Below are 12,316 nucleotides of genomic sequence, written 5' to 3' on the forward strand. Positions count from 1 at the left end.
CTTAATTTAATTGTGTATCCATAAATAATGGGTATTGCTGAACCAATTCATGTGTGGGTACATAGTTTATAGCTGTATCAGAATGCTCCACAACACTGAGATGTCCTTTTCTGGTTTTGTCAAGTACAAAATAATATTGCCTGCAAATAAAGCCAACTTCTTACGATCATACCAGTTAAATCCTTGAATTTCTGATTCCCTTCTTTGCCAATGCCTCTAAATATAATGCAAATAACAAAGGGAAAGAGGACAGCCATGTCTAGTTCCTCTATTCAGCCACAACTTAATATCTAGTTATTTTCTTACTATATGCTCCCTAAATTTGGCAACAACCTTTTCTATTTCTGTTGCCTACGTCAGTGTGGTAAATGTTTTTGTGCTCTGGAGTTACTATCAAAAAATGTGTTCGACAAGTCCTGTGAAAATGTCTCACTGGCTTTGATATCTCCAAACCAAGGGAAATCACTGTTATCTATCAGACTGTCCTCAATTTCCAGTTACTTTTACTCATGTCACTTTTCTGAGTGCTTACACTTCAGATGAATATTCCTGCAGGACTTGGCCAATGCCATGTAGCATGGAACGAAGTGCATGTCAGAAGCAGCATACTCCTGAACAGACAGTTGTTATCCTAATAGTTCTCCAGATTAACCTGGCACAGTATTAGATGGATATCCATGCTGTGCTCTGGACCAAGACAGAAAAAACAATGAATATGGAAGTATTTATATGGAGTCTGTTTTTCATAACCTACACAATTATCCTTTTTTAACCACAGTAACACTATCAGAATCATTATCAGATACTTGAAACCATCACATATACTCTATGAATAAAGAAAATTACTTACCTGTTGTGTACCAAAACTTCTGAAAGCAGACTGGACTGACAACATATGAAAGAGCATGCAACTGTAATACTTCAGCAAGAAAGATTTAAAGGCAGCATTGCCTGATTCCTCTCTTATAACATGAACATACTGAGTGAGAAAGATTCGGCTACGGCCACTGGAGGAAGGTACAACTCTGGAAGTTAGCCCAGATGCAAGCTACCTGCAGACAGGATATCCCACTGATTAGGGCTGCAACAGTGAATAGTATGATGAACACAATATATTTATATCTGCAGTGTGTGTATTTGAGTGAATCACATGGGAATATACAGTGAAGCAAGCAGATGAGAGACAAGCAGCTAAACAGTAAAGCATTACAAAATATTTACTGTACTGGTGAATGCCTAAAACAACGATACATTGCATCTATCCTCATCTTGGTTCCTGCCTTCTATTTTGGGTAAAATGTCAAGCAATGAACCAGATAAGTTTGGCAACTCCTGCCAACATAACCTGAACAACAGCATATAAAAAGTTCCCTTACTCCACACTAGACATTCCATTTGGTGCATATATATATATATATATATATATATATATATAGTTTGCAGATTTGCATAGATCTTCTACAGAAACTCCTTTGAAGGAAGATAAAGTCGCATTAATGGGCCATAATCTGTTATAAAGGCTTGTTAACCTACACATAAAATATGATTCAGCTGATCAGTCACACAGAAACGGGTTATCTTCCCATCTTACCTGGAGCAAACAGATATATCCTTTTGTCCTGCCAGTACTGAGCTAAAGACATTACACAAGAGAACTAAACAACAGAAAAAGAGACTCTCATTTTTATTCTGAGAATGGGATGCAACTGTAGACTATTCCTTTGGTTAAGATCACCAGTAGTCATGACTTCAGGTATAAAGAAAGGATTAGAAGCAAGAGATTCACTTTATAAAAAAACAAAACACTAAAGGACTCTTTGCACGTCAGTGCATTTAACTCCTCTCTAATGAAAGGGAAGAAGAAATTAAGATTGGTAAGGCAAGACATAATCCAAAACCTTTAAGTCTATCTGTTAGGATGTCAGTATTGTTAGGGTTGCACTGAAACTCAAAACCTTTTCCAGTCAGACGCACACAACTTCGTAGTGCTGAGTTTCCCTGTGTGTTGCAAAATTTGGCTTTTAATAGAGGAAACAGCGGGAAACTGGAAATGAAAATATCAGCCTCTATGCTGTGAACTGACTCTAAAAGGAGGACAAATGACAGGGTGCTTCCTAGTGAAGGAAAAAATACACATCTGATTTCACTGAGAGAGAGAAGGAAAGAGAATAGCTCTGATGTTTTCGCCATTTCTCTATTACCAGGACACACTGAATTAGAGAGACTGATAAAGTTACCATCATGAGCCAGATGAAGCATTTAACTTCAGTTGTACAATAAGTGCTTTCTGTCTCACAGAAGACTGACCTGCTGTGAACTGAATGTTCAAAGACTAGCCCAATTCTAACAGCCTCATGGCCAACCTGCTTAACTGGTGAGTATGTGTTTCCTTGTCTTTGTTTATTTAAATTAACATACTACTGTGTGAATGCCTGAAGCATCTTTGGGTGCAAACAGTTCTTGAAATCTACAGTAAGTAATTTCACAGCCATCATTTATTTCATATTGCTTTACAAAGTAAACTGAGCTGGAGACCAGCGTCCCTGAAGAGTTAGATTGCCCATGTGTGCTCCTCCACTATATTGCTAAACTTGATAAGGAACTGGGGTTGAAAATAAGTTTGTCCACACATCCATCACCCACCAAAGCAATTCTGGTGTATGATTAGATCAAGAGAAAAATCACTGCTAAAGAATCTGTAATATGGAGTCATATTTTACAATACAAAACCTGGCATTTTGTACCATCCGAATTCTTCATGATGTGACTCAGAATAATGAGAAACATCTCTGCTGAGAGGCATAGCTGTTTGGTCACAGCATGATGGTGATCATCTACTGTATCTAATCCTTGGACAGAAACACACTTTAATGACATATCTATTATCCACACTAGAAACTGTTTACTTTGGGAGGGTGAATGTTTTGACTTTTTTTCTTAAATATCAATCCCAGGGAATCAAAAAAGAGAACCATTATGGCTAAGTAATTCAAAACCATCTCAAGACTGGGCCTGGATAAGGCCATTGCCTACATATGGATAAACATTAATTATACAGTAAAAGACCATTAGTATCCAAAAACCCACACACTGACTGGATGGTCCACTTAGTGTGTCCATTGTAAATTCAATGTATACTAACAGAAACAAGTCCGGCTGCTAAAGTATTTTAGAGTAGCCAGACTGATCATACATACCTCCACTAACTTTTGCAAGCTGTCTTTTCTTCCTTTTGTCCCATGCAGAACTAATTTTGTCGTAAACCACGCAGTGCTATCAGATATTGCAGAAAATACACATACAGACAAAGCTCTCCTTCCTTGTTGCTGCCTCTTTTGCTCTGTACTTTTTGTAACTAATTAATCTTAAATATGCATGTTGATTGGACAGACCAATTAGCATGCTGATTGCAAATGTAAACAGTTATTTTTACTGAACACCCTTTCTCTTTGACATTATGTGGAGAACAAACTTTTTCTAAATAAAATTTACACCAATAAATGCCTTCCTGGAGGGGGAAAACTGCCCTACATGTCCAAAGTCCCCCTACAAGCATCCCTACTGCACAGTACATACCTAGAAAAGCTTTACTATAGACAGTAAATTATAGACAAAAATCGATGCAGAGTACCCAGTCATTTAGACAAAAATTCAATCATGCCCATAGAACATAGAGAGAAAAAAAAGCAATTCATATGGAACAAAGGATCATCTTTTGTTTAACAAAGCCATAAAGGAGACCTGTAAAAAGAACATGAATCTTAGTATGGCATGGATAGATTACAAAAAAGCATCTGATAGATGGTGCAATTAACTGTTGGTACGACACCAATTCAAGTCATTGCCAGCTACAGGACCCCCTCCATGAATCAGGACATCCACTCTGCCTATTTGGATCTACTTGAGTCTATCAAGATACATCCAAACATCATGGTTTTGGGTGACTATCAATCCACTGACTGGATAAATTACTCGTGCTCAAACTCACTTGCCCAAAGGTCCTTTGAGTTTGTTAACTCCAATGTCTTGGATCAGCTGGTTGACACCCCCACTAGGGGTGCCAACATCCTGGACCTGGTGCTTACTAATATGGGGGACCACTGTAGCACCCTGCCTGTGAGGTCTTCTCTGCTGAGATCTGACCACAAATCAGTCTCATTTGAAGTAACTATCTCATTTGAAGTAACTATCACACCTGACCCACCCTAGCAGAAATAGAACTAAAAAAACTTCTCCAAAGCAAATTATAACATCTTACTGGATGGTATAAATAGCTTCACTGCACCTCCCCTCTGAGATGGAACTGGTAACTATGCTGAGTTCTACACCAATGCTTTATACAAACACCTGTATAAGTGCACTGACTTGGCCGTACCTGACAGGATTAAAACAAGCTCCTCAAGGAAGAGCAAACCTGCCTGGTAGACAAATGCCATTAACAGGCTTTACAATAAGAAGAAGAAAGTGCTAAGAGTAAGAGGGAATGAGCAGTAAACTGGAAGTACTCATTCCTCTGCTTAAACAAGCAAATAAGACTTCTTGTGAAGTCCTCCAAAGCAATCTACAAATCCAAATTAGCTTCCTCAACTAAGGACAACCATAAGGCTTTCTTTACGTACATCCATAACCTAAAAGTAATGGCCCAGATTTGTGCCAAACTGATAGTAAATGATACCACATATACTGAGCCTGTGGACATACCTAACCTGTTGGCTGACAGATTCTCTGAAAACTTTAGTCCCCTGTCCAAGCCACATGTACCCCATGACATCCCTACCACCTGTCCCCTACCTTGTATCTCTAAAGAGCAGATCATAAACACCCTCTCTAAGGCCAAAAACACAGCATCTATGGGACTTGATAACATCCCCAGTTGCATCTTACATGGGCTCCAACAAGAATTAGCAAAGCCACTGGGTACTGTTTTCAATCACAAGCTAAGCACTGGCTTCATCCCAACTTAAAAGAAAATGGACACCATTATTCTCTTATACAAAGATGTTGCTTCTACTGACCCTGGGAACTATAGACCTATTAGCCTGACTAGCTTTAGCTGGAAGGCCATAGAGTGAATCATCATGGACCTTATCAATAAAGATATAAATAATCTACAAACACTTGACCCTACTCAATTTGGATTTGTCAAAGGGAGATCATGCCTGTTAAATCTGGGAGACTTCTTCGAGATAGTCACCAAGGCCCTAGGCAAAGGGAAATCTATGCATACAGCCTACCTAGACTTAGCCAAGGCATTTGACATGATCTCCCACTCAGGCATCATTGACAAACTCACCCAGCTAGGTATCAATCCTTATATCATTAGATGAGTTGCTAACTGGCTCACTGATAGAACACATATAGTCAAAAAAGGGGAATCCACCTCCAACAGCAGACCTGTAACCAGTGATGTTCCACAGGGATCAGTACTGGGCCTCTACTGTTAGGAATCTATTTGTCTGAAGTACAAGCAAAAACTAAAGGTCTGTGGCTGACAAAGTCTGCTGATGACTGCAAGCGGGGAGTGGTCACAGAATCTCCAAATTATGTCAAAATCCTACAAGAGGGTCTTACACAAACAAATGATTGGTACCAAAGTCATGGCCTTTAACTTAATTCAAAAAATGTATTATCATCCCTTTCAATAACAGCGATGTTCCTGCTAACTACCACATCAATAACAACACCTTAAGTACACACTCATTGCTGACAGACCTGGGCACACAGGTTGACAACAACCTTACCTTTGATCACCATGTCTCCACAGTGGTAAAAAGGGCATTCTATATAGCTCATCTCATAAGTAAAGGCATTGCCTCGAGAAAAAAAAGAAGTTATAACCTCCCTGTAGTCTTCCCTCATCAGGCCAATAATTGAGTACAATGCCCCTTTTAGTATGTACCTTTCCAAGCACCTACAGCAACTGGAGAGACCACAGAGGTTCCTCACAAGGAATATTCAAGGTCTTCAGCATCTGTCCTATGTCGATCGTTTGAAATCACTGTCACTTTATTCTGTTTCATACAGACTACTCATAGGTGATCTCTGCCTTGCATGTAAGACAATCTCTCACCCTGCTTTACTCGAAATGCTGCATATCCGTAAGTTAAATGGTACACGGGTTACTCACTCTAAAGAAATTAATCTGGTATGAAACATTAATAGAACTTGCTGGAAGGACAGATGTCTCTCCCACAGGTAACCACACCTTTGGAACAGACTCCCATTTCACATCAAACAGTATCTCATTGGTCCTCTTCAAATGCAATCTGGACGATTGGATGGGTAACTGTAAATTCACCACAGGGGGGCTCCACCTGAGTCCCTTCTTCAACAGAAGCAATAGGTGCTGATTGTGGATATAAGAACAGAACTTGGCTAGGCTTGTAAGGGCCCTGGAGTCATTAGCCTAGTAACCTCCTACGACTCTATAGTATTCCTCACTCATGGATTACAGAATTTTTACAGCTGTACAAAATCCATCACGCATTGGTAAATTTTATTTCAGTTACTATGAAGAAATGACAAACCACTTTGCAGTTGAACCACAAAAAAGGACAAACTGCTATCTAGGATTTGAAAATCCAGTGTAGAACATTTCACCATGATTCCTTGTCACCATTACTGTTTTGTATTTCTTTCAAGCTGTTTACTCAGCCTACATCACAGATTCAGTCTGACTCCAAGAAAATCATAAAGTGAAAGGATATCTCATTTTTTTGTGAATGAACTAAAACTATACCGTTCATCAGATAAACACCTGCAAGGACAGCTACAAGTTGTTAAAGCTTTCTCAGATGACACACATGTCATTTGGTCTAAACAAATGTGCAAAAGCAACATTTGAAAGAGGAAAACCGAAGACTTGAGAAAATATAAAACTTGGGGAGGAATGTGGTACAATAGATATGGAAAAAAGGAGTGTACAAATATGTTGCACTAGATGAAGGGGCATTGATACAGCATGAAAAAATGAGAAAACACTCAGTAAGAAATATTTTAGAAGACTAAAAACTGGAAAGTACAATGGCATTTATGAATAAAGTTCAAGCTATAAATCAACTTGTACTTCCTGTTTTAAATTATAGCTTTGGGGTAACTGGCCATAAAAAGAGCTGGATAATTTTGATAGGAAAACAAGAAAATTGCTCCATGCCCATCAAATGATGTACAAGAACCAGTGTTTGTCAAGAGTATATATATCCATCAGTCTGAAGAAGGCATGTGTCTCCATGAAATCAGCTATTCATATAGGTTGATGATTGTGGGATTGCATATGTATTTACTGACATAATCAGATCCAAGCATATTGAAAGTACTAAAACATGAACAAAATAATTCTAAGATGACCTCTTTACTTAGGTTAGCAGAAACTTTTAGGGAAAAAGCAGGCATGGAAATCCAATCAAATGTAAATAAAAACTAGATTGCAACGGAAAGTGCAAAAAAGCAAAAGAAAGAATACAAAGAACAAGACCAGGAAAAAAAAAAGAGATAGATGGAAAGATCATAATTATAGCAAGACATATAGAGAAATCTGCTGGAACAGCTGCATGTTAACCAAGAGTTGTTGTGCTAATGGCTTAGAGGGTTGAATTTAAACCAAGATGAAAGGTTAATATGGGCAGTCCAAGACAGTGGATTACATACTAGATGGTTTATAAAATCCACAGAAAAGACAGGATATACAAACAAATGTAGGTTTTGGAAGTAAGGAATGAGAAACTGTTACATATCTTGTTGCAGGGTGTGATACACTAATCACTGAAGGTTTGTATACTGAAAGATATAACAATATGGGAAGGTTACAAATACAAAAAACAGCAAGCAGATCCAACAGGAAATCAAATGGTGGAAAAGCAATCATCCGACTGCACGGCAATGTAAAACACAAAAATGTTTAATAAATCCACATCAGGTTACAAACAGCAAGGATTGAGCGCTTTCGTCTCCACCCTGGAGACCTCTTCAGAATCAATTAAATCTTCAGCATCCCCAAAATTCACAAATGTGTAAATGATCCCCCCATGAGACCTATCGTGTCAGCACAAGGCTCAAAAACACAACCATTAGCAATATACATCGACATTAAGCTAAAAGGATATCACTTGAAATACCAGCACATATTAATTGATTCATGGGACTTGCTAAGAAAAATAAACAATGAGAGTTACAATGACAAGATTATTTTTATAACTATTGATGTCAAAGATCTTTTTACGGTGATACCCCATGTAAATGGTTTAGAATGGTTTGAGAAAACACTTATAGAAATGGACTTTTTAGAACCCGAAGACTTCCGTATTATACTTGAAAACATGGAATTGATACTGAGGAATAACTATATTTACTTTCAGGGAGAATATTATCACCAAATTGAAGGGGTAGCAATGGGAGCAGCTTGTGCACCCATTTATGCAAATATTGTCATGCTTTACTGGGAAAAGAACTGTGTTTTCACATCAGAATATTACCAGCATATACATAGCTACTATAGATTTTTGGATGATATTCTTATTTTATGGAAAGGTCCTGAAAAAGATATTTATAATTTTATTGAATACATTAATAAGAGTACATCATTCCTTAGTTTTACACATGAGGTTCAAAAGAATGTTATTCACTACTTGGATGTTAAATTAATGAAAGATGAAATAACAAAAAGATACACATCTGCTATTTATCAGAAAGAGAATTTCTCAAATGCATATTTACATTTCGAAAGTGTTCTTGTATTGAAAAAGAATGTTGTAAAAGGACAGATGATTAGGGTTTCTAGAATGACAAGTGAAGAGGAAGAGTTTTTAAAAGAATTAAATACACTGAATAACATGTTTTTACAAAGAGGTTATCCATGTGATTTGATTGATGACACAAAAAAGTGGGTAATAACACATAGGAGCACTAGATATGCCCCACTACTTAGTTGTGGTTTACCAAACAGTAACACACTAATTAGAAACGAGACTAACACGTCAGATAATGAAGGGAGAAATGGGAGTCAAATGAAAAACACTCCATATTTGACCCTAACCTACCACAACAATATTGAATGGCTCAAGAGATGTATTAACAGTGTATGGGAAATGTTCATAGCAATGCCTACGAGAGTGATGGCTTTTAAGAATAAATTAACCTACAGTTATAGGAGAAATAATAATTTAAAAAATACATTAGAATATGGAAAGGATGGACCTAGCTATGGTAGTTATTCTACTACTAGTAACAAGAGGGGGACCTTTAGGTGTAACAGATGTCCTCAATGTCCCTTTATAGCAGGTGAGAAGTCGATAAATCTGCCTAGTTTACGAACTACCCTAAAAGCAAGTAAATACAGTAGTTGTTACACAAAAGGCCTGGTTTACTTGGCATATTGTAAATTCTGTTGGTGCTTCTACGTAGGGAAAACAGAGAGACACCTACGTAGAAGAATATATGAACACATCAGAGATATTAATCGTAAGAATGTAAACAATGCATTATATAGGCATTCTATTGTATGTTCTAATGCCAATTTTAAATTCTGGGTCCTGGAAACTGTTGAGCCTCCTGATAGAGGGGGCGATTGGGAAACTAAACTGGCATATAAGGAAATGATATGGCAGCTTAGATTAGATGCGTGCAATGGTAAAGGGCTGAATGATTGTATATCTATTACACCTGCATTAAAATTATTGGCTTCTGATCCAAAGAAACATACCTACACACTATAATACCACTTTTCTTCCTTTTGTACTAGGAGGTTACTTTTCAACTTTTTTCATACACGGTTTTATTACTTAATTATTTTATATTTTTTACACATTATTTATTCAACATATAAATTATATATACTCACAACCTTTTGCACATATTTTACACCATCTTTTTATACCATCTTGTCATTTTACAACATTACATTGTTTCATATATTAACTATTTATTTGATACTATTCTGTACATCACCTTAGTTTTAAATATAATCATTATTGATTCTTATGGGATATATGTTAATTACTACAATCATGTGCATATATATTTTTTATAGTAATTTAATTACATTAGACACTAGTTATATTAGTATGTAATTTATATATTATGTTTTAACATACATATACATATATACATATAAATTTATCTACATGACTATCCATTCATCTATACATATATATATATACACATACAACAGTTATATTTATTTACATTTATATTTATATTTATTCTTACTAGTATAGATGTACACATATTCAAAATTGTATTATAACATTTTTAAATACTATGCTACGATCATGCCACTGTTTTACTTATTTAATTATAAATTTTATACATTTTTACATATTTATATATCAGATATTTGGCATTGTGAATGTGGATGGCACTTTAATAACATTGCTCCTTTCTTTTCATCATATACCTGTATTAACACATAAGAAAACAGCATACGAGTGGTTTTTAACCTATTTTTAACCTACCACGTTACACCTATAAGGGCTTTAGAGATACAACAGTTTATAAATTTTGATTAATTGTGATTAACGTAATTGTGATTAACTTAATTGTGACTAATTGTATTTATTAGTGTGTATATAAAAGTAGCGCCTTTTTCTTGTTTTAATTGAATCTGAAGAGGTCTCCAGGGTGGAGACGAAAGCGCTCAATCCTTGCTGTTTGTAACCTGATGTGGATTTATTAAAAATTTTTGTGTTTTACATTGCCGTGGAGTCGGATGATTGCTTTTCCACCATTGGATTTCCTGTTGGATCTGCTTGCTGGTTTTTGTATTTGTGGTCTTTTGGCTTGTTTAATGTGGCAAGGTTTTTACACTGGAGACTTTTTAAACATCATAATATATAAACAGCAGATTGGCACTGGAAACATGAACTGCAAAGGATTTTGAAAAGGATGAAGTAATTGTACCTCTTAGTGCAAGAAATCTGGACAAAGTCATGACAAAATGGGGGGACAAAGGCCAAAAAATAGGGACAGATTTTAAATATAGCTATTAAAAACTTAGAATGTTAGAGTAACAGGGATTGTGTTAAAATACATTTTCTGAATGACTTAAAGCCTGAAACATAAATGTATTTCATTATTTCGTGACTTTAATCTTCAGATTATCCCAATGAATTGTCAGAAAGCCACACATTTTAAGAGAAATGGGGCAATTTAGAGGTTTGGAAGTAATGATTACATGGGATCACCCATTCCAGTAGCTGAAAAGGTAGAAGCAAACAGATATTGCCCTTCAAGATAAAATATCTTTGATTATTAAAATTGTTACATTCACTGACTACAGTGTCTTATAAACTAAAAGACATAAATTTGTAAAATATCAGGACTTGCAAGCAGAAACTAGAGCAATGTGAAATAAAAAAAGAGTTCCAGTTGTAATAGGAGCAACTGGGCCAATAAAGAAAGCATCTTCAAACATACTCTATTAGCCCCTACTACCACTCCCCTAAATGTCCTAAAAAGCACTAACGCTCTACTTATAGGTCAACTCAATATAAGAAGTGTTAACAAAATAACCCAACTACATGCCCTATTAGACATCTATTCCTTTGACATCTTATGCCTTACTGAAACATGGCTTAAACCTACAACAAAAGACAATGACATTGTCCCTCCAGGCTATAACATTCTCAGACTAGATCGTTTAAATAAAAAGGGAGGTGGAGTAGCCATACTGTTCAAATCTGAACTTAAGATCACATCATTAGATATGCAACCTCCTCCTTCTAATAACTCTGAAATTTTAACCTTGAAGCTCCAAATTAATGCTAAAAAAATCAATATACATGATCTGCTCTTACATCCCCCATGGGAACAATATTAGTACTCTCGAAAACACCCTAAACTGGTTTTCAATGTCCCTACCACAAGAAACCATACTCCTTGGTGACTTTAACATTGATTGGAATAGCTGTACATCTCCCATTCCCACTACGCATATAAACCTCTTTGGCTTCCACCAAACCATTACCTTCCCAGCCAGTATCCACAAACCTAACAAAAAACAAACTACCTTAGATTGGATTCTAGTAAATAAGGACCCCCATCCTTATCAAACAGGTATACTCCCTGACAACATTAGTGACCATTCTCTTACTTACATCACTAGGCAAAAGACCCACTTTCATAATCTAATAGCTTTTAGAACTACCAGAAACAAAAAATATTTCAACCCAAGTAATTTTCAAGCTGAGCTCAAAGCTTGCAATTGGTCACCCCTAAAATACCTACCTCTTGACAAAGCCATTTCACACTTTAACAAAACATTCTTGCAGATCCTTGAGCACCATGCTCCCACTTGTACTGTCAGAACAAAAAATAAACCAGC

The sequence above is a fragment of the Protopterus annectens genome, chromosome 12.part0, assembly GCF_019279795.1.
Source record: "Protopterus annectens isolate FY-2018-M chromosome 12.part0, PAN1.0, whole genome shotgun sequence".
NCBI classification, from domain to species: domain Eukaryota; kingdom Metazoa; phylum Chordata; order Ceratodontiformes; family Protopteridae; genus Protopterus; species Protopterus annectens.